The sequence below is a fragment of the Vulpes lagopus genome, chromosome X, assembly GCF_018345385.1.
Source record: "Vulpes lagopus strain Blue_001 chromosome X, ASM1834538v1, whole genome shotgun sequence".
Taxonomy (NCBI): Eukaryota; Metazoa; Chordata; class Mammalia; order Carnivora; family Canidae; genus Vulpes; species Vulpes lagopus.
The window spans coordinates 1,066,802-1,090,681 of NC_054848.1; the positions used below are offsets into that span (position 1 = coordinate 1,066,802).

Here is a 23,880-nt window from a genome sequence, read left to right on the forward strand (position 1 = left end):
GGAGGGCTGCTTGACGCGGCTGCAGGGTTTTTCCATCTGGGGCGATGCTCTGGCACAACAGGTGGTGCTTGCACAACACGGCGCACGTGCTCAACGCCACTGAACCGCACACTTTGAGTTTGTTCATGTTAATGCAAATTTCACACCAAGATAGAAAAAAGAGAAGAAAAAACAGCATGGCCAGCGTGGGTGGATGAGCATCGGCGACCGAGGATGTGAAAGACTGAATGTTAAAGTAAGAATCACCAACACAGGGCGTCTGGGGGGGCTCAGTCGGTTAAGCGTCCGACTCGTGGTTTATTTCAGCTCAGGTCACGCTCTCGGGGTCGTGACATCGAGCCCTGTGTCGGGCTCTTTGCTTAGCATGGAGTCCGCTTGGAGTGTCACCAATGCCACAGGGAGTGAAGGAGACGGGCCAGTGCTCTCTTTAGTGATGGCGACATGGTTCATCTGGATGCACGCCACGTCCCGTGGAAGCAGGAGCCAGTGTAAGAGGCACGTGTGCAAGGGATGGGCCACAGGGTGAGGTGCTCATTTCAGGAAAAGACAGAACTAGACCACGGGTATAGTTAAGAAGAGTCCGTTAGAGTGACGCACCTTGCGACTCTGCAGCCATCGGCCGCAGCGATGGACAGCTCGGCCCCTCTGGGAAGATGGATGAGTAAGCACCAGCGCCATGATGGACCCCACGGAGCTCGCTAGGTTTGGCTGCCTTGCTCGGACAAGTGGCTTGGCTCCAGGGAAATACGGTCTGAGCAATGTGGGAAGACCCATGGAGACATAGCGAACTCCACCAGCCATGTCAGAGAAGGCTTCACGGAGCGGCGGCATCCATGTCAGGGCCTTGAGTGACCTCCCCATGGCTGCCTGCCGTACCAGGTGCCACAGAGCAGAGGGCACAGGACAACGGACATGTCCTGTCCCTGTTCTGGAGGCTGGAGATCTGCAGGCCAGGTGTGGGCAGGGGTGATTCCTCCTGGAGGCTCAGGGGGCGTGTTCCATGCATCTCCGCAGCTTGTAGTGTTTGCCAGTCATTGCTGGTGGTCCTCAGCTTGGGGGGGATGCAACACCGCATCTGCGCCCCCAGGTCCGCCTTGCGTTGCCTGCGCATCTGTGCATTCACTGGGATGTCTCCTCCGTGGACGTCTATCTCTACCTCTGTCTCTTCTCTTATGGGGACACCTGCCATACTGGACTTGAGCCCACCCTCGTGGTCTCACTTCCACGCGATCCCGTGCAAAGACCCTATTTCTAAATAGGGTCACATTCACAGATCCTGGGGGCTAGGACTTCAGCATTAGTTTTGCAAGACAGAGGGATGCGGCTCAAGCCGCAGCAGGGTGGGAGGCATATGAAGAACCAGGGTAGTTGACAAGCAGATGAAAGTCTCCACCAGGGAGTAGGATGAACAAAGTCAGCACGTCGTGCTGCGGGACGAGAGGCAGAGCAGCACTGGATGGTTGAGGCAGCTGGACACGAGGACACGAGTGCCAGACAAACAACGTAGGGCCCACGAGATGCAGCCCCCAGGCTGGCCTCTTGTTTTTCCTGGTGTAAAAGCCCCGTGTCTCTCTACCCCATTGCTCACATGGATTTATTGTGGTTTTCAGCCGGCCTTGCCTCACGGCCTGTGACCATCTGGCGGTAATCAAAACGCAAGGATGGAGTCATTATTAAAACCAGCAGGACTATTAAGTGCAGCGTTGTCTTTTGAGCTCCACATTGTTTATAGGGATGGGGCCCATAGATGTCCGACCCCTGCTGTCCAGAAAAGAAAATCTGGGGAATAGCTAAGTGAGTCATGAGAGGCTGAGGAGGCGTGAAGCAAACAAAGTAATGGAGGCAGAGCCAGCCCCAGGCAGTGCGCGGAGGGAGGCGGGCTCACCCCCGGGTCTCCAGACCTTCCCAGATGACAATGTGCATCTTTTCACTCTGGTCCCTTCCTGGTCCCTTAGCCTGCCGGGTCCTCGGCCGCCAGGGACACACGAGATGAATGGAAGGATGGAAGTTTCCCACCGTGAAGGTTAAGATCAGGTTCCAACAACGCCGGTGATAAAACACTAATAAGTACATCTCCAGGACCGTTCGTGATATGTATTGACATATCGGCTGATTGTAAGGAAAAACTAAATACGGATCATCAGGGAAATACAAATCAAGACCACAGTGAGATCCCGCCTCCCTGCTGTTTGTCAGAATGGCTAAAGTCAACAACTCAGGAAACAACGGGCGTTGGCGAGGATGCGGAGAAAGGGGGACCGTCTTGCACTGTTGGTGGGAATGTGCACTGGTGGAGCCCCTCTGCAGAACGGTGTGGAGATTCCTAAAAAACTTAAAAATAGAGCTACCCTACAACCCATTAATTGCACTACTGGGTATTTACCCCAAAGATATAAACACAGTGATCTGAAGGGGCACCTGCACCCCAGTGTTCACAGCAGCCGTGTCCACAGTAGCCAGACTATGGGAAGAGCCCAGGTGTCCATCAAGAGATGAATGGATAAAGGATGTGGGAGATACAGACAACGAAAAATTACTCAGTCACCGGAAAGGATGAAATCTTCCCATTTGCAATGACGTGGACGGAACTAGAGGGTACGACGCTGGGCGAAATAAGAGAAAGACAATGTGGTTTCACGCATATGTGGAATTTAAGAAACAAAACAGACGAACGAAGAAGAAAAAGAGGCAAACCAAGAAATGGACTCTTGACTCTGGGGAACATACTGCTGGGGAGGGGAGGTGGATGGGGGGATGGGGGAAACAGGTGATGTCGTGATGAGCACCGAGTAATATACAGAATTGTGGAACCACTATGGCAAACATCTGAAGATAATATTTCACTGTATGTTAACTATCTGGAATAAAAAATATATATATATATATATATAAAACGTTACCTTAGTCTCCCGGGTAGACCAGAAGTCCCCGTCTTGACTTTCTGTCTGGCGGCTAAATTTCCATTATTGTGCAAGGAAACCGTGTCCTCGGGAGACCGTCTGCCCCAGCTCATTGACCTAGGAGAGAGTCAGGTTGTAAGTGGTCTTGCCCCAAGCCAGAACCCATCCCTCTAATATTGGGGTTTATCGTGTATGCAAACGGGAATTTTATATGTTTCATACCGAGTAGAACTCTTTGCTCTAAAGGGCAGAAAAGGTTCCTTTTCTGGGATCGATGATGCGCTTCACAGGTGTCCACCCTCAGTCGGGGTGTGTTGGGCCTGTCAGAGCAGAGGGATGCAAACGTTGCAGGTTGGTGTGGGGATGGGAGGCGGAAGGGGGTGGCCTAGCAGGGACATGGCCCCCCGGGGGTCAGCACAGTAACCAAGGGGCTTCCCATTCCTCATCTGGAGGTCAGAGGGCCCTGCAAATGCTCTCCAAAGCCTCCCCCATTCTTACATTTCAGGTGCTCTTTTCTTTTTTAAGATTTTGTTTACTTATTCATGAGAGACACACACACACAGAGAAAGAGGCAGAGACACAGGCAGAGGGAGAAGCAGGCCCCACGCAGGGAGCCCGACGTGGGACTGGATCCCGGGTCTCCAGGATCATGACCTGGGCTGAAGACGGTGCTAAACCGCGGAGCCACCAGGGCTGCCCACGTTTCAGGTTTTCACACTTTTCCATGTTTTTCAGTTGGTGTCACTGCACAAACACCATAAGTGAGTCCTCCCGGCCACCAGAGGGGGCTCTGCAGACAGGATTTCCTCCCTCTCAGGAAAATTTGGGCTTATTACTCGTGTTATTCGTAAAGCTTTTTTCCTAATATCCCCAACTGATCTTTGTCTTTCAGTTTTGAATGACTGGTTCTGCTGCTCCTTCAAAGGGGTGCACTGCGGGGGGTCTCATTTCTCTTCATTTCTTCTCTTCCCCCCTCCAAAAAGTCCCTCCGCTCCTCAAAATACCACCTTTCATAGGGCCTAATGGGTGCTCCAAAACTACATTTCCTGCACGGACTTCTTTGCTTTTTCTAACTGTCCTAGGATGTTTCTCTTAGGCGTCTTGACTTTCTCAAAATTTCATCCTTCTCCAAACCAGCGGTGATATCTGTAGGCGTGTCCTGGGGTGGCTTCAACCGAGTATCTCAAACTTGGTGTTTAAAATACAGAAGTGCATCCCCTCCCCCAGCTCTGGAGACCAGAAGTCAGAGCTCCAAGTTGGGAGGACCACTGAGGTCCAGAGGCTCCAAGGAGGGTCCTTCCTGCCTCTTCCAGTGTCTGGGGCCCCAGATGTTCCCAGTCTGGTGGCCGCATCCATCCCATCTCCACCTCCATCCTCCAGAGGCTCCTCCTCTGTGTCTGCATGTCCTCTTCTGTCTCTTGCGAGGACCCCTGTCGTTGGACGAAGGGCCACCTCGTCCAGGATGAGCTCACCTCAAGATCTCCCACTTCATCCCATCTGCAAAGACCATATTCCCAGAGAAGACCCCATTCCCTGGTTCCTGAAGGTCAGGATATGCATCTGTGCGTTGGGAGGCCATCGTTCCCTCCGCTGCAAACATTAAACATCTGTTTCCTCTCCTTTGACATGGGCATGGGGCACTCAGAATGGGGTCCGGCCATATGGCCAGAGCCCTCCTGGAGACCCTTTATGCTGCTAGGGTCTCCCCTGGATCATTCAAGGGTCCACTGCATGGTGGTGACACACACAGTGGGGAGTGGCCTTGGCCAAGTGACTGTCTCCCACCCGATACAGGACGTGTTGCATATTTTCACAAAAAAAGCAAACATGAGCGCTGCCAAAACTCCCTCTTTCATCCGTATCACACCTGCATCCTGGCTCTCTGTTAACAACACCATTATTTTTCCCAGCGTGCCAGGCACGAAACTTCAGAGGTCATCTTCTGGTTTTCCTGGGTCCATGTTTCCCTCCATCTCCTGTGTCCTTTCATCACCTTTTCCACCTGCTCACCTGGGCTGGTCCCCGTTGCTTGAGGACCGAGCCCTGCCTCAGTTTCTTACCTGCTCTGTGAGATTCCTAAGACCCTCCGCTCTGAGGCCCTTTTCCTACCTGGGCAACTGGATTTCCCACTGCTTTCTAACACTTCCATTTTTGTGAACCAAGTAGATTTTTAAAAAATATCTACATGTGCCTTGATAAATTGTGCAATACCACCACCACCCCCTGCTTTCTGCAAAATTCTGAATCCCGGTCAATAGACAGCAATGTGTTCAAAATAGAGGGATAAAAGGAGTGTTTCAGTTCAGGGTCTTGGAAGCCTGCAGGGACATTGATATTCAGCAGTGGGGAAAATGCGGGTCAGCAGAGGCACGGCCAGGTCAACCCACTGCCGCTGTGGGAGCCAGTCTAGACGGAAGCATTGTTTGAATAGATAAAGGTCACTCACCCCAGACAAAGATGTGCTCAGCCTCAGCCTCGGAGGTCACTGAGAACAAAACAAAAGAGCAAAAAAAACAAACAAACCACCACCTGCTATTCTTTATATTCACATACACCAGGTTCCTATCAGGTCATTGAGAATGAAACAAAAGAGCAAAAAAGAAACCAAGGCCCACCTGCTATTCTGTATATTCAGATACCTCGCTTCCTATCAGGTCTGAGTCTCAAATTTTATTAGGGGCCAAATCAGAAAACTATATAAAAAACATTATTTTTTTGTAAAGATTTTATTTACTCATGAGAGATCCAGAGAGAGGCAGAGACCCAGGCAGAGGGAGAAGCAGGCTCCATGCAGGGAGCCTGACGTGGGACTCGATCCCAGGACCCTGGAGTCATGCCCTGAGCCAAAGGCAGATGGTCAACCACTGAGCCACCCAGGGGTCCCAAAAAACTGAGACTTGAAACAATCCCTCATTGATTCATAAAACTGAGAAGAGAACACCACGGTCTGTTCATGGATGTCACAGTCATTCATCAATTGTTCAATAAATACGTATCGAACCTGTGGCACTGGCCATATTATGACAGATGGAGAAAGACAGAAGTTCTATCCCTGGTTAACGGAGTTCACAGCCCCGACCGGATCACGCAAGTCATTCCTCCGTTTTAGGTCAATGTGATGGGAGTCATTTCCGACCTTGGGTTGGTACAGGTGCCCGCATCCCAACGATCTTGTCAACCTGTGAATTCACGACAGTCTAATTTCCCCAACGCGACCTGAAGATGAAATAAATATCCTTACACGATTCGAGTTTGTGACACAGGAACGCAATCGTGATGACACATGTCGAGTAACGCCGGTGGCGTCTTCCTGCCAATGGCACATACGATGACTTGGGACATTTGAAAGGCACCGTGTAGTAGGACGAGAAAAATCCTACATGAAGGCGAATCACGTAGCACTTCCGTGTATATGATGGGGAGACTCAGAAGACTGGGAATATCCTCGTCGTTAAGCGGTGACGGCGCAAGCTCCAAACGGCCCTTCTGTGTTCTTTCCCTGTGTGTTTCCCCGCTCCGCCGCGCTCCTGCATTGTCACGGGTGGATGTTTCTCTTTGCAGCATTTCCGGGTGCGGCGGGATTTAGCGCGGGACCCACGTCAAGACACATTAGCAAAGATGCTCACTTTCCAGAGGGACCTTGCTCTGGGGAGACAGGGGTGAGCTGCCCTTCCACTTCTCGTGCCCGTTCCTATTATTTCATTCCTCACTGGGAGGCTCCCACTGGGCCGTGCGCCGCAGGAGGACGGTCGGGTCAGCCACCGCCTGGCCGTCCCTGCTACCACAGCGACGCGTGCCTGTCCAGAAAACACCCGCGCGTCTTTCCTTCTCCGACGGGAACTGAAAAGTGAGGGGTTGATGCGGGCATCGCCTGAGGACTTGTCCCTCTTGAGAAGCTGTACCTGCCCCCTTCCCACCCCCTGCGGTCATGCTCTGCTCATTTCCATCAAAAACAAGCCGAGTGGAAAACGCGTTCCCTTCTGCTCAGTTCACCGGAGACGAGTCAAGACCTGCCACTGACATTTCCAGCTCTACTCAAGGTTGCAAGGAAGAAAGGAACGGATGAATCACTACTTCCGAGGACAGCGAGCGGAGCTCTCGACGTGGGATCTGACCCTTGGAGACAAAGCAAATGGGAGTTTGGGCAAAACCGGCAAAATCCCATCTGAGCAAATCCCATCTTTGCCGGAAAGCCACGATGCGGACAACTCCCCCTAAAATAAAGCAAAGGGGATTATCTCCAAGAGGAACCCGGTTAACCACGTTTTATGGGGTCGATGCAGGCACAGGGAGACGATTACGGTTTCTGGGAGGTGAGACTTTCATAGCAACTTGGGAAAACCCGCAGATCCCCGCGGGGAGTCTGTTCTGGGCCACTCCTCACACGTCTGTCACCGAGAGTGCTCAGACCCAAATACCTTCTCTTAAGTCTCTAAATTTGCGTGAACGATGAGATTAAACTTGCAAGCTTTCTAACCGTGGGGAGGCGATGCTGACAGCTCAAATTACAGGTTTTCACAGCCCCGGTGTTGTGCCTTATTTTTGCTTCTCGGAAACAAGAAATAGGCGTGCATAAATTAACCCGAAGAGATACTGCAGCCAATAATTAGCCACGCTTGCAGTGCAAAGTATGGGGTTGGTAGCGTGAGTCACAGAATATACAATTTTCTCCTGATCTGGCGCAGAAAATACATCGCATTCAGATGGCTCTTGTGTCAATCATAGTGAAAACCAAATCTACCCCCACCCCCAAATTTTTTTGATAAGAAAACCCCCAAAAGCCCAGAACACAAACAACAGGCCCTGCATATTGATTAGAAGTCCAGATTCATGAGCATCTTCGGGGACACGTGTCTTTGGGGTCTTGGGGTCACTGGCTATGGGAACGCAGATCCTTTTCACTTCCTGTCTCTGTGTTCATATAACTGACCCGCCGTGCATTTGAAATTCCTAAAATCCACCTCACTTTCTCACATGCGCCATTCTTGTGATGTAGTGACGAATGCTATTTGCTTAATCAATGTTCATATTCTGTTTTTTTTTTTTTAGAAAAAAAATTTTTTTTAAGTCCGCTCCACATGGGGGCTTGAACTCACAACCCTGACACCAAGACCTGAGCTGAGGTCAAGACTCAGATGCTTAACTGAACCAGGTGGAAGCCCCTCCATGTTCATATTCTTGGCAGTGATATTCCTATAAGTTTCAAGAACTCTTTCCCTGTGCGTTTTAAATAGAATTTTAAATCATTCTTTGGAAACTTTCGCAAATCATTTGCAAGCACTTCTCCTCGCCCCAAGCTCTGAATAATATCCATACCTTGAGGGATCCTTGGAGGTTTCAGAGAACTGAGTTAGGAACTCTATGAACTGGAGCGTTTTTATGCAGAGGTAAATCTTTCCAAATTTATTTCATCACTGAGACGGGTTTATTGACCTTTGCTTTGTTTTACTAATTTTTGGCAGCGCATGCTCTTCCTGCAATTGTCCATTTAATTCTGCTTTCCAGGGGCATTTGCATAGACCGCTGCCAATCGCATTGATTTTCACGATTAATGCACCATTTCCAAGTCCGTTTGGGGCACATGCACCCTGTCCTTCTTTTCAAGTTGCTTTCCACTGGTTTATGCGACATTTTTTTTGTTTGTTTTCAGAAAACTAAGTGTCTGCTCTATCACACACACTTCTTAAAAATATTTACTGGGCCTCTCTTTTGGACCATGCAGTGTTCTAGAAGGTGGACATAAAACGATGCCTGCAATAGCGTCCACCAAGTGGATACTGACAGCAATGCACCTGCAGGAGTGTCTCGGGGGGCAAGCATGGAAAATACATGCGTGTCTGTACGAGTGCAGGAAATGTATAATATGTCGTGATAGGTGCTATGGAATCCTGGTAAACAGGATGAAGACTTAAAAGTGATAAAGCGTCTAACACAAGGTAACATTTGAACTCAGACCAGAGAGGGTGGAAGCAGCCAGTGATGCTCATCTCTGGGCGTTGTAAGTCCTAGCAGGGGGAACAGCCAGTACAAAGGTCCTGAGGTGGATTGCGATCCCTGCAGAGAAAGGAGATCCCAGTGTCTGAAATAAAGAGACAAAACCAAATGCTGGTGGAGTTGGAGGTCAGACAAGTAGCTTGCGTCCATGTCAGGCCCCTGTCGGCTTTGACACCAAGGTAGGATTTTATATTCCCAACAAACGATTTATCATTTCTGCTCTTCGTCTACATACTCATGTACTAAACTCCTCTTTTAATCATGAAAAAAAAATCATTTTCTTCCTTTCCTCAGATTTGTTCTGCTTTAAAAACTCCTCAGTCTGGTGCTTCATTCATTACATAAAAACTAAATTCATGCCAAAACAGTCAATCCCCTTCAGGCTCCAATGGGAGTAACTTTTGCCCCATCCTCAAATTTATGAAATGGTATTTATTTCCATTTCCTCCCCCTGGCCCAAAGGCCTTTAAAAGAGACTTTAAAAAATTCCAGTCCTGTAGTAGTTGTGTTTGTTAATACCTTGTGATTAAACTCTAACTTCATGACATTATGGCCAAAAACACGGTTAATCATATTTACACTGTTTGGATTCATGATGTTTTGCTTTTGAGCTAATATATGGTCTGAAAAAAACATAATGTGTATTTTATGGATATGGATTTGATTATACAGCCATTAGATTTCCCTTCTGCTATATAATTTGAATCCTTAATATCCCTATTCCCTCCTTTGTCTTCTTCAATCTGTCATGCACAAATGTCTTAATAGGAGTTTTATTTTTGGTCACAGGGAAGATGAGGTTATTTGACCCAGTAGTCCTGCTGAAACAAATTGAATGTGCTGGAGAAGCCGATCTGTAAAGCATCTTATTAAAAGCATCACAGCACTGATGGGACGGCATGATATCATCTGACTATGGTCTCCAGGGAGGCAGCAATGCAGAGAAGTAACGGGATCCCTGGAGCCACCTTTTCCCCAGAGGACAGCTGGTGAACTGATCAAAATTAAACCTCGTTTTTAACATCTCCCTCATGTTTCCAGAAAGAGAAGACAAAGGCTTTATGTCCTGGTCAAGGTAGAGAGTCTAATGGAGGGATTTTCCTGCCCAGAGCTACAATTCTGAAGTGTTCTAACAGCAGTTCTCAAAGTCTGGTACAGAGAACCTCGAGGGGTGGTTCCTTGAGTCAAAACTATTTTCTTTTCTTTTGTTTTTTAGGATTTTATTTATTTATTCATGAGAGACACAGGCAGAGGGAGAAGCAGGCTCCCTGCAGGGAGCCCAATGTGGTACTCAATCCCAGGACCCTGGGATCATGCCCTGAGCCGAAGGCAGATGCTTAACTGACTGAGTCACCCAGGTGCCTATAAGATTTTATTTCTAAGTAATCTGTACACCAAATGCAGGCTGAACTCACAACCCTGAGATCAACAGTTGCATGTTCCACCAACTGAGCCAGCCAGGCAACCCTCCAAATCTTCTCAGTTTGAACTGCTGATGCGGTAAATAGTTATTGACATAAATCACATAGACAAGAGTTGGGGTGCTTCATCGTTATTCAGAGTGCAAAGAGTTCCTAACACCAAGAGGTTGGAGAGACACTGACTACACTGTCAATATAAGAGTGGACAAGATGCACATCTGGGTTCCATTCTAAGAATCTACAGAAGAGATGCACGGGCACAAAGCTAATAAGGCAAAGGGAAGATCTTGCAAATTTCTAAACACCTGCATTCCCTCTTGCAGAGTAGTAGCGGAAATTCACACCACGTAGCTGGTACTCCTCCTCCCAAATCCCAAACTCTGAATTTAGTTTAAAATATTCCTGAATTGATAGTGTCCTCAGGCACAGTGATGAAATTTGAAAATTTGAAAATCAAATATATAACAACTTCTAGAGCAAAGGTACCTAACCATTCAGAATGAATAATATCACGGTATTACACATTCAGGCTGAGTTTCAACCCCAAAGAGACACCCAGAAGGCCCAAACACATATCTTCTCTGGAGGAATGTCCCTTTCTTCTTGGCACAAGGAAAATGAGCAGTGCAAGTGTAGAGATTACTAAACTCATAAGGACTTAAGTCAGTGTGAGCCAATTCCAATGTGCGTGAGACATGGAACAAACAGAGCAACGAGGATTTCACAGGTCTGAATTGTCAGCTGCAGATGATCGTGTGGCCAACCCCGAAGATTTAAAAAAGACCAAATCAAGCTCCAAGAAATGAAAACTACACACAGTGACGTTTGAAACTCAGTGGACGGGGTTTAAAAAGAGGATGAGACATAACTGAAGAGAGAATTAGTGAATTGGACGGTTCGGTGATCCGGAAGCCAGCACAGTGGGACCTAGAAATCAAACACATGAAAGAGATGTGACGAAGCGCCAAAGGTACAAGAAGAAGAAGAGCTAACAAACGTTAGAAAGATGGGGGAGAGAGAGTAAGCCAACAGGAATATTTTCAGAGATGATGGCTGAGAACCAACCAGAATCGAAAAGGCAGATACCTACATGTACAAGAAATAACGTCAGTCTCAAGAAGACTAAAATTATGCACACGTAAAATACACACATGTACCCATCATACGAAATTTTAGAATATCAAGGACATAAAATAATCTACCTTAAAAGCAGGCAGAGAACAAATTACATATATATTTACATACATTTAAAATTTTATTTTGTATATAACGTATATATGAATTATATATATATTAAGATGAAATATTTTATATTTAGTTTATTTTATAAAATATGTATATATTTTTTTCAAAGGCTGGAGAGTAAGCTTCACAATTGACGTCTATCAAGCAGTGGAAGCCAGAAATTTGAGAAGAGAGAAAAATAAAATAATTTAAGGATTGAAAGGAAATCGGAAAAAAAAAGTAATTTAAGGATTGAAAGGAAATTGGCCCCCGAGAAAATACCTTCCAAAAACAGGGGCCGAAATCAATACGGTTGCAAAACCACGACACTCTGAGAACAAATTTCACGAGTGGACCATCCCAGAAGGAAAATGTAAAGACTGTGTATGAAGGAAACTGAAACGAACCCAAGTTGGACGCTGGGAGAAGACAAGAGGTGAAGAAATCAGAAAGTGGCAAACACACAGGCAGATCTACACAAACACCGAATGCGTAACACAGTATTACTCATGTCCTGTGGAGGTGGAACATCTGGTGATAAAACGAGGAGCCGCATCTGAAATTAGTGCTTACCAAAGAAAACTTTCCACGGAAAAAGATTAAAAGTAATTTTTACAGCGGGCAAACTTTAGACAAGTGACGTCATGCCTGATGTTACCCATGTGGTAAGGGCTGGTGAAATCGGTATATCCCACCGCAGGGGTCATATACATGGTGACCACGTAGGGCCCCAGAGCTCCATCTTGCTGCAGGCTCTACTGGAATGCTTGGGAATGGAAACGGGGGGATGTCTTAATGGATAGCGTCTACACTGAAATAGATGCCAGCGGGAATCTTGCAGGAGGTGGCATCCCTCAGAACCCTGCTCAGCAGCCATTCTGCTGTACCTGGCACGCATGCACACGCGTGCACACACACTCACACACACACACACATACGACTGCAGGCGGAAGTCTCCACTTACTGTTGACCTAGCGATTGACTTGTTAAACCCGGCATATTTCATTTCCTTTCAGATCGGCAGCAGGCTGCCAGTCAATGCCGAGAGCTACCTGGTGGGAAGGTGACAGAGGGAGGGGGACACATCGCTGTATATGCTAAAGGGGAAATTTTGGTTGCAAAGAATGAGACTTTGGAAGTGAGTGATGCGATTCCACGTGTCACATCAGACAATTCTACGTGATAGCTCCTTTCCATGAGTCTTTCTTCATGGGGTGAAATACTCTACTCTGAGTCCTCCCTCTGCTGACTTGCTCACTGGTTAGTTTATTAAAAGAATTAATAGTGATGGGAGACCAATATCATTGATCTGCTCTTATATATGACGTGCTTATAGCTCAATTACTTTTTAAAAAAATCTACAATGTTTTTCTTTTTAACTTGGGAGATACGGTCTGATGGTCTGTCTAACCTCACTTCACAACGTCAGCTTTACACAACTCATGCTGCCATCTGTACAAGAATCACAAGAACCCCCACGTCACAACAGCAAGTGCTCACACACGTGGAACCCAGCCCAGAGTCTCAACACTTTCAATTTATGGGAGTAATTTTGTACATTCCTTGAATCGCCTTTGGTCGCCCAGGGTAATCGTATCTGAAAAGATGCAACATGTTCGACTTCCTTCTTTGGAAACTGAATTTTAAAGGACGTTCGACAACTGCTGTTGAACAGAGCATTTCTCAGCAGAAGTATCTTTCCATGGCGATGTTCACATCAATGTATATAGTCTCATTTCATATAGACTAATATCTTCCTGGTTAAATATTTGGGGAAAAATATGAACCAGGGAGTCCCTGGGTGGCTCAGGTCCCACATCGGGCTCCCCACAAGGAGCCTGCTTCTCCCTCTGCTGTGTCTCTGCCTCTCTCTGTGTGTTTCTCCTGAATAAATATATAAAATATTTAAAAATGAACCAGTGAAGTAATACATAAAACTGGATAACTCCTGAATTTTACTTGCTTTCACGTCTTTGGACAATCATAGTTAAGTCATCACCACTTGATGGTTTCAAACAACATTATCTGGATACTGATGCCATGTCAGCCAAGAAGAACAGAGACAAGTAACACCTCTCTCCCCCTCATGCCTTGCCACACACACAGTCAATAACATTGCTCGTTATTGGTCTGTGGTCATCAGTGGATGCCCAGTGGCACTCAAAAAATGTTAGCATTTGAAAGACAACTCATTCCTTATAAAATCCAGAGCAGAAGCCCTGTAAGAAACATTTTGATACTTGTCTTTATTTAGACCAAAAAAGATCTTACATGACAACTCAAAACTGAAGTGTGCACGATCTTATTTGTTGATATGTGCTTCATAACTTGGCAAAAAGTATCCTCCTCATTGTCATTACCACCACCATCATCATCATCACCACCATCATCACCACTGTCACCACCACCATCACCACCACCATCAGCACCATCAGCACCATCACCACCAACATCACCATCACCGCCACCACCATCACCAACATCACCAACATCATCATCGTACTATCGCCACCATTACCACCATCATCATCATCATCATCACCATCACCACCACCATCATCACCAACATCATCATCATACTATCACCACCATCATTACTGCCATCACCAACATCACCACCACCATCATCACCACCATCATCACCACCACTACCACCACCACCACCACCACCATCACGAACATCATCATTGTACTATTGCCACCATTACCACCATCATCACCATCATCATCACTATCACCACCACCATCATCACCAACATCATCATCATACTATCACCACCATCATTACTGCCATCACCAACATCACCACCACCATCATCACCACCACCACCACCACCATCATCACCACCACCACCATCACCACCACTACCACCACCACCACCACCATCATGAACATCATCATTGTACTATTGCCACCATTACCACCATCATCATCATCGCCATCACCACCACCAGCACCATCATCACCACCATCATCATCATACTATCACCACCATCATTGCTGCCATCACCACCACCAGCACCACCATCATCACCAACATCACCAATATCATCATCGTACTATCACCACCATCATTACCCCCATCATCATCATCATCATCACCGTCATCACCACCATCACCAGCTGCCACCTGGGCTTCTAGAAGAACAATCTGACCCCATAGGACCTTCTCTCTCTCTCCTTTATCCCAGGAAGACAATGGTCTGACTGATTTCTTCCTCTGAGCTGTGGAGCATTCTCGGTGACCTAGAAACAACTAAAAATGATGATCAAACCTCCTTGGGAGACACCGTCTAAGTGGCCTGTTGACAAATTGGTCTGGTCTGAGCATCCTAAATGATTTTCAGTGCCATTTCTGTTCTTGTACGCTCATTTGTTGTGCTGTCACTCTACAGCTCCTTGGGAATAAATTAATGAAAACTGAACTGAATGTTGTCTTTTTCTCTCCTTTAACTTCCCTTCAACAAGTATTGGTTTTTCTCTGTGAGAACTCACTGTCCCGAACAAGTGTAGGCACAGAAATCTTCATTTTGCTACTTCGCCCTTCTGGGAAAAATAGCAGGAGTTAAGGATGAGCCATCTCTGGTTATGGCCATCTGGATACTAAAATACTCACTTGGCTCCATCAACTAATTTTGAACAGTGGCTTTAGATACATGGTGTGCATCTGCGAAAGTGAACTTAGATATAAGTCAGAGAAGGGAGCCAAAAAAACCTATGCTTGGAAAATACACTAGAAAAGAACTGGAGGAGAAAATTAAATACAACGGTATTTATTTAGATCAGACGTGGTTGTATCTGACTGGACCAAATGCACAATCTTCTTATGGGCACAGCTCATGCTACACCTGAGTGCCATGGAAGAGCCACAGGAAATTAAGGGCGCCAAATAAACCATTTAGTTTTGACCTTCTGTGACTGACAGTTGCATTTTGGCCCCATTTAGTGAGACCTGGTAGTGTCTTCTTAGCAATGTTAGGGCTTGGGGGTCCAAATGTTAGTGAATCTGTGAGGACAACCTACCTGACTGCTATGAATCAACCAGGCCTGCCTGCAATCTCACAGGTTGAAATGATTGTTCAAGTAGATGAATGGTATCAGGTTGCCAAGGTGTAGTGGCAAAGTGTGCAGGTGGTGATGGTGATGATGAGGACACTTTTTGGCAGTCAGGGAAAGCCATGCAGGAAAAGTTTGGAAATAGAGGTAGGGATACCTCTCTCATTGGATGAGCCACCCATCTGTGCATCTATCCACCCATCTACTCATCTCTCCATCCATCCCCCCATCCATCTACCTACCTAAGCATCCATCCATCCGTCCATCCACCCATCCTTCTACCCATCTATCCACTCATGTCTCCATCCATCTACCCATCCTACCTAACCATCCATCTATCTAACCATCCACCTACCCAACTACCTGCCCAGAGAATGTGAGGCACCTGTAAAGATGTGCTTGCAGGAAATTCAGACTTTTAAGGGGGAGTGACCCCCTCACAATTCAACTTCACAGACTGTAATAAAACGCTGGGGTTCAGCTACAGGAAGCAATAAACTATTTTTGAGTAGCTTAGTTTTAATTTATTTAAGGAGCAAATATAATTTTTTAAAGATTTATTCATTTATTAGAGGGGGGAGGGGAAAAGGGAGAAGGAGAGGATCTCAACTGGACCCTGCACTGAGCACGGAGACTGACCAAGAGGCTGGATCCCAGGACCCTGAGATCATGACTTGAGCCAAAATGAAGAGTCTGATGCTCAACTGACTTCACCACCCAGGTGAACCACAAAAAAATTTTTTTTTAAATATATCTCTCTCGGGGGTCCCTGGGTGGCTCAGCGGTTTGGTGCCTGCCTTTGGCCCAGGGCGCGATCCTGGAGTCCCGCGATCAAGTCCCACATCGGGCTCCCTGCATGGAGCCTGCTTCTCCCTCTGCCTGTGTCTCTGCCTTTCTCTCTCTCTCTCTCTCTCTCTCTCTATGTCTATCATGAATAAATAAATAAATCTTTTTTAAAAGTCTCTCTAATATAATGTCCAAAAGCATGAGGCCAACTCAACCAGCAAGAGAAGCAAGGTGTGCAGAGGATTTATGGAGTTTACATTTAGGGACTTCAGCACAAACGTGCATCCTGACTTCTACTGGAGGAAAAGACAACTTACACAGGGATTTCCCCTGTTAGGATGCAATCCCCATGATGGAGCGCCCTGTCTGAGTCAACAGAGGAACCAACGACCACCGCCATCCTTGAGAACCATTAGCATCAGAATGCTGGGGGCAAGGTGCCCAGCTTTTTTGGCCCATAAATGGGTACATGGAAGGGAATGAGGAAGGTGAGTAGGTTCCTACAGACTGGTGATAGTCTGGATAGGCTGCAAAAAACCCAGAGAAATAGCTCCTACAGTCTGTTCAGGATGGAGTTTCAGATGGGGGCATCCAAGTGGCATCCTCCCGCTGCGAACTTGATAGTACAAGAAATCAGTCTGCCCAAGATTTAAAACCGAGAAACCCACACTCACATCTCACCAAATGGACGCGACCAGCCATCTGTTGAACGCAGACCAAGAAGAGCCTGTCTATAACTGTTTAATTGAAGAGTTGGGGAACACCCAACATTCCAATTAAGACGACCTGGCTCTGATCTCCTGGAGGCAGGCAGAAACGTGACTGGGATTTAAGATGTGGGAATCCAGTTAATCATGTTATTCTGGGTGTGCAGAAAGGCTGTGTTAATTAGAACAGACACAATCAGCTTCAATCACGATTGCCCGCAACGTTCAGGGGAACAAGGAAACCTTCTGCATCATGATGGATGTTAATAAGTTGTATATATAACTCAATATCCTCAGAGTCTCAAGTTAGTACATATATAATGTAAAATGTATTATAATAGAAAAATACACCAGTTATGAATCATATATGTCATCTACTTGCATCTGCATGTAGGATATCTTTCTATGGCTGCGTAGGCTGAGCATATTAATACATGGGGTCAAATAGTCAAGAGGCATCTACACTGCGGGGCATGTCACAGGTCTAACACGGTAAATGTCCACTATGAGCTCCCAAGGAGAGGAAATCCAACAAGAAGTGTCTCTTCAACATTTATAGGTGGAGTCTTGTGATATCTGCTGACCATCTTTCTGCTTTTGTATTCTGTGGAATGCATTTTGGGACAATCTGGCAAAGAACTTAGAAAAGATGACACCCAAGGACTGACCCTTGGCAGTGGGGTCATCACTTATCTGTCCCTGACTGTGGGGCGCACTTGTGGGCCTAGTGATGCCTAAGCTTGTGGGAGAGCCTGTCCTGATGCCCACCTAAGTCCCCTCATCCCTCCCTTCACTGTAATGGGAGTTTTGGGTCAGACACGCTATTCGGGTGGCCAAGGAGAGGGAGAAGAACCCAAGTCTGGAAGGAATCCTGGCATCCTGGTAAGAAAAGGGAGGGGGGGATCAAAAGAATATGAGACAGAGAAGACGACGGTCTCAACATTGAGCAGAATCACGGCAGCCCAGACTGGGACCTGACACAGGATGGGGAAGCCCGTGGATAGAACGCCCAAGGGAGATGGAGCAGATACCAGCAGGAAACACATCCCATGAGCGTTTGGATTTGCAAGCTTGCGAGGAGAAACCACGCAGGGCAAGTTGCAAGAAACCGAGTTGAGGTTGGTGGCAGCTATGAGGTTGGCAAAGAAAAGGGCCCTGTCTTCACTAGACAGCGACCCTCAACTATACCTGTGGTTTTGGTTTAGAGATTTTTTTTTTTAAGATTTTATTTATTTATTCATGAGAGACAGAGAGAGGGTGAGAGGCAAAGACACAGGCAGAGGGAGAAGCAGGCTCCATGCAGGGAGCCAGATGTGAGTCTCGATCCCGAGTCTCCAGGATCACGCCCCAGACCAAAGGCAGCGCTAAACCGCTGAGCCACCGGGGCTGCCCTGGTTTAGAGATTAAGAAGAAATTCCATCCCGTCTCATTAGAATTGTGAGGTCATAAAAAAAAAAAAAAAAAAAGAATTGTGAGGTCATGGCATGGACTTTCAAGGGAAGTCTTAAGTTTCATTTTCTGAGTGTTGTGCTGTTTTGAAAAAAGTGAAAAAATTTTCTTCCAGCTGTGCCTTGAGTTCAGTCCTATGATGGAGCCGCAGACTTTACCAGGAGGGCCCACGCACAGGAGAATTCTTGCAAAAAATTAAAAAATTAAAAAATAAAAATGAGTGGCAGGTGAAATTGCTTTGAGCTGCCAGAAAAATCTAACAAACAGCCCGCTGTCAATTACTTGTCATGGGCTTCTCGGTGCTTTGCAAAGGCTTATTTTAGCTTTTGGGAAAAATCTACTTATCCCAAAATAAATGCCTGCAGTGGGTTGCTGTAGGAGAAATAGAGCCGCATCGTTCACTGGAAGGCTGTGCAGGGAAATGATGCTGGTAGAAGCACACCTCCTAAGTTACCTTAGAAAATACCAAAGGAGCTAAGCTACCGTGACCCTTCACAATAAAGAGCACGCGGCACACTCGCTCTTAGAAACTGCAAAAGGAATTAGGTTCATAAACTGCATCACGCACAGCCAGAATTGGAGGGTCCTCCTCGAGTCTTAGGAACTGTGCTGACCTGACACCATATACCCATCGATCTAATTCTGGCAACAGAGTCGCGTGCAACTCTATACGAGACATCTGTTCTTATTTATCTTTTACTTCATTTCTTAGGATGGCAGATGCCGTCCAGCAGAAAATGGAACCAGGGAGGGGAAAGTTTACAACCCCAGAACCTTCCCGGTTTTGGTCCGGGTTTGAGACTTTTCAGATCCTGGAGGCAAACACCCAAACGACACCCTTGGATGTAGACATTGCATGACATCATGTCCCAGCGAGAAGAGCACATTTTATGCCAGCCATGCCTCTAGTGATACTATTTTAAGTCATTTTGGAAAAAACATCTCAAACTCTACTGTCTGATTCCCAAACTGGTACATGACCCAGGAGACGAGCAGGGACACCCAATGATATGACGGATTTTCCTTCCTCATCCCGTATCAGATAGCTGACCGTTTTGGGGAGCTCTGCTATATAAACATTTATTTTATTTTCCCGAGCATTATAACTGTTTTTCTCCAAGTCCCGAGCTCCCCCTCCCGCCCCCACGCCATGAAAATGCGTATCCTTCTCCTTTCCAACTAGGAACTCTGAATCTCGTGGACACATTCCAAAAAGGTGCATATCACTCCCTCTTGGCCAATTTTTGTCATCATGTCAGAAAAAAGATGCTAATATATCTACTGGGGGTCACTAGTCGGTTGGGGACAGAGTAACCCCACGGTGTAAGCCGATAATGTCCAAAATCCAGCCTGGCCCATCTCTCCATTGATTACGGTAGATGAATTTTGATGAGTCCGGCAAAGCAAGTATGTATGGGTGAGGACGTTTCATATTCTATTTTCCAGCATCCTGACAACAGGAAAACTACAGAACATTTCTGTGGACATATGGTTGCCTCCTCTTCTCCAACACCCAAGGTATTTCTCAAGAAACAGAGAATTTAGAATGTTCCATAGCGTTCTAAATGGACACCGCAACCTGAGCCATCTGAGACAGTCCTATAAGCTTTCTATCTAAATATAAATAGGGAGGTTTGGTGATTCATCTCTCAAATTCCGCTTTATTTGTGTGTTTAGGTGTCTGTTCTGTCCCCCATCACTGGGTGGCAGAGCAAAGCCTTCCTAGCTGGATGACATGAAGGCTTCCCATGGCAACCAGGAAATATCAGACTCACTCACCGTCATCCAATAGCCCTATGAGAAGGTGATCAATATGCAGCTACAGAGTTCAGCTGCGGGGAATGGTTAAAGGATCAAAGATGCCAGCCTCCCACATAGCCAAGTGCTATCAGGACCCCGGGTGGGATGCAAAGGAGAGAAACGTAACCCAATCCGGCAGGAGACCATTGAGGAGGCTCCAAATTAACCTTGGACCATGCACAGAAAGAATTACCAGCTGGTGACCGCCAGATTGCGTCAGTAGCGGAGGATCTTTACTAGGGCAGGACTCCTCCTGCTCGGAGCATCTGCCGATTCATTCCCTCCGGGGACCCTGTGGTTATTGAGCACGTGGAGAAGCTTATGCGACAGGTGCTAGGACCTCCTCCTCCTTCTCCAGGAGTGGACACGTGTACATGAATAATAAAGTGTCCGTGGAAACAGGTGTGTGAAGTCCACAACGGACGTTTCAACAAAGGCATTTCAAGGGGTGGAGTGACTCGTGGGGTCTCAGCACAGTCTTTGCACGGGAAAACGAATTGTGTTGTGAAGTTTGTCTCGGTTCTCTGACGCTGCTATGACAAATGTCTACACGCCGGGTGCCTCCCAGCCACAGAAATGTTGCTGTCCTCTCGGTGCGGAGGACACAAGTCCAAAATCAAGGTGTTGACAGCACTGGTTCCTTCCGAGGGTTGTGAAGGAGAACGTGTCCCATGTTTCTCTCTCCCGGCGTCGGTGGCTGCTGGCCATCCTTGGCATTTCTGGGCTTGTAGATACACCATTCCAACTCCCGCCTCTGTCTTCAGATGGTCTTGTTCTCTACGTCTCGCTTCTCTTCCGTCTGCTACAAGGACATGAGTCATTGCATTTGAGTCTACCCCACATCTTGCGATTCTTACACGAATAGCATCTGCAAAGATCCTTTTCTGGATCAAGGTCACAATCCCCAGGTACCAGCGGTTGGGATGCAGGACGTATCTTTTTAGGGGAATGAAAATCCAACCCACTGTGGACCTTGAACAGTGTAGTCACGTAGGAGAAAGGAAAAAAAAAAAACACACCAGGGAGGTCCATAAAATCATGAACCCTTTTCTTTTCCCGTGAAGGATTAGCCCCCAAGACATCTCGGGCATCCATAAGCTACGCAGAAGGTCGGTTTGTCAACAAGTTCGCAGATTCTCATGACGGGAAGTATGTCCTAGACTTTCGAGCATGTTCATGATTGGAGTAGAACCAAAGTTTTAAAACCTGGACCAATTTGTGTTGACGATACCCCCGTGTGGAGTGATTTATTACAAAGACCAAGAACGTGAGTCTTTTAGGGAGAAAAGATTGCATAGGGACTGCTTCGGGAAGATCACCACGAGGCACAGCTGAGAGGTCCAGCAAGGAGCTGGCATGCTTTTGGACTCTTGGGCTTTTATCTGCTGATTTACTTCCCTCTCCTCAACTCATCCTATGGGCCTTCCCCCGTCCTGTTCTTCTAGTTCTTTCTTCTCACTTCTGTGTACATCAGTCGTAACAACTGCCTAACTAAGCGCTTAAGGATCCTCAATCCACCTTCCCCCCCACCCCCGGTTCAGAGCTCCTTGGGTGTGTCACAAAGTAGCCCAATACTGATTATTATTATTATTTCTTGGCTTCTCAGCCCTCGATAGGTAAAGGTGCCCTCACGTGGACAGGAGTCTAACCGTGATCGAGTGGACCCCCATTCACGGCACACGTGCAGAAATGCCCGTCATGAGACGAGCTCACTTGGAGGCCATGACGTTGATGTTGAAAAGGAAAGTTCTGCTGAAGAGTTTCAGGCGGGGGAAGATGATGGAGGTGTGAATGAGCAGGACTTGGCAGCTACCCGGGGTGCAGACAAGAGGGAGCTCAGAGACGTCAACCTCAGACATGATGAATTGCTTCCATCACCCTGTGGAATTTCTGCCTTCCCAAGTCCAATTACCCAACATTGGGCAATCTCACTCTCTCTGTTGGCTTTGTCCCCAAGAATGAACTGTGCTGGGAGGGGAAGCACATAGCAATGCAGGATGTTCTCGTTCTTACGCTTTTTCTCTGTGAGTTTTGGGTATTTCTCTGTTCCAGCTTGCCCGCTGGCTTCACTCCCTTCTCCCGGTGCCTCCACAGGGTGGTGCTTTGGGAGAAGGCGCCAGACACATCTTGATGGTGCGTCCCGATGATTGAAGCTTGAGAAGGTCAGATTCTTTGTGTTCAACCAACACCTGGAGCATGAAGGCCATCCCTTCCCCTTAGTTCTTAGACTGGCTCTTAACTTTATGTCCTGGAACAAGTCAACGATGGTCATGGCCGTGAAGCCATGGGGTAGGTGAGTTGTGGGTGGGACATCCCCACGAAACCTGAAACCTCTGCCCCCTGAGGTGGCTCATGCATCTTTATGCAAGATCTCTCGTGAGTAGCGGGAGGGCGTTTTTGAGACATCACCTGGGAGCAGAAAAGTGCCCAAACCATGCTGTTGACAAAAAAAAGTTTACATCTCACCTGCTAGTTGGGTAGATATGGAGAAAAGCATTGATGGGGCAGCCCGGGTGGCCCAGCGGTTTAGCACCTGCCTTCAGTCCAGGGCATGATCCTGGAGACCCAGGATCGAGTCCCACGTTGGGCTCCCTGCATGGAGCCTGCTTCTCCCTCTGCCTGTGTCTCTGCCTCTCTCTCTCTCTCTCTGTGTCTCTCATGAATAAATAAATAAAATCCAAAAAAAAACCACATTGATTTGCTTAATTATAGTTTGGAGGTGATTTCTACACACTCGGGCCATACTTCCCCCTGAGACTCAAGGCGGACCGTCCTTCCTGCCTCTTCCAGCATCTGGGGCTCCAGGCTGGTGGCCGCGTCCCTCCCGTCTCTGCTTCCATCCTCATGTGGCTTCTCCTCTGTGCCTGTGTCTCTTCTTTTGTCTCTTCTAAGGACACTCATCATTGGGTTTAGGGCCACCCTGATCCAGGAGGAGCTCATCTCAGATCTTTCACTTAAGTACATCTGGAAAGTCCTTATTCCCATTTAGGGTCACATTCACATGTTCTAAGGATTGCGGCCTGATACTTGGAGGGCCATCACTCAGCCCACCACACCTGGCAGAGAAGATCTCCTTGGGGCTGGACCACTCCTTCCCGCCATGCAAGACCGGTCAGGCTGCAGAATCTGAGCCCTGTTTCCTTTGTTGCACAGTCTCATGCTGGATAAAGGACCTCATCCTTAACAACCAGGAACTCTATTTCCTTGAGAGCTCTGAGAGGAAAGGAGGCATTTGTGGGAACAAACACAGCAGAAGGGGAACTTCCATTGCTGTGTGCATTTTGTGGGTGTAGTCATCTTCCCAGATAGCCAGAAAGCAAGGCACACGAGGCTTGCACTTGATGCCAAGATTTACAGAAGGAAAAGGTTTCCAAAAGGTGGGAGCCAAATTAGGAAACATGTCTCCCCACCCATCCCCCAAAAGAGCGGCAAGGCCTTGGTAAGGAACCTTCCAATGTAACTTGAGATCTTGAAAGCACTGCAAAAAAAAAAAAAAACAAAAAATGAGAAGGATTGAAACGTACCTGGTCGTAATCAGGGAA

General features: G+C 47.1%; 1 protein-coding gene across 2 annotated transcripts in view; it reads right to left on the reverse strand.

The window, feature by feature from the left end:
* Window positions 1-2,998: 2,998 nt before the first annotated feature.
* DHRSX (dehydrogenase/reductase X-linked) overlaps window positions 2,999-23,880 on the reverse strand; it is a 193,621-nt gene continuing 172,739 nt past the window's right edge. The window contains exon 8 of one of the 2 annotated variants that reach the window (XM_041740181.1): window positions 2,999-3,017. The gene's annotated coding sequence lies outside the window, so the exon portion shown is untranslated. Of the gene's footprint in view, window positions 3,018-18,408; window positions 23,817-23,880 lie in introns of those variants that run through there. The other variant, XM_041740180.1, reaches the window with a different exon arrangement.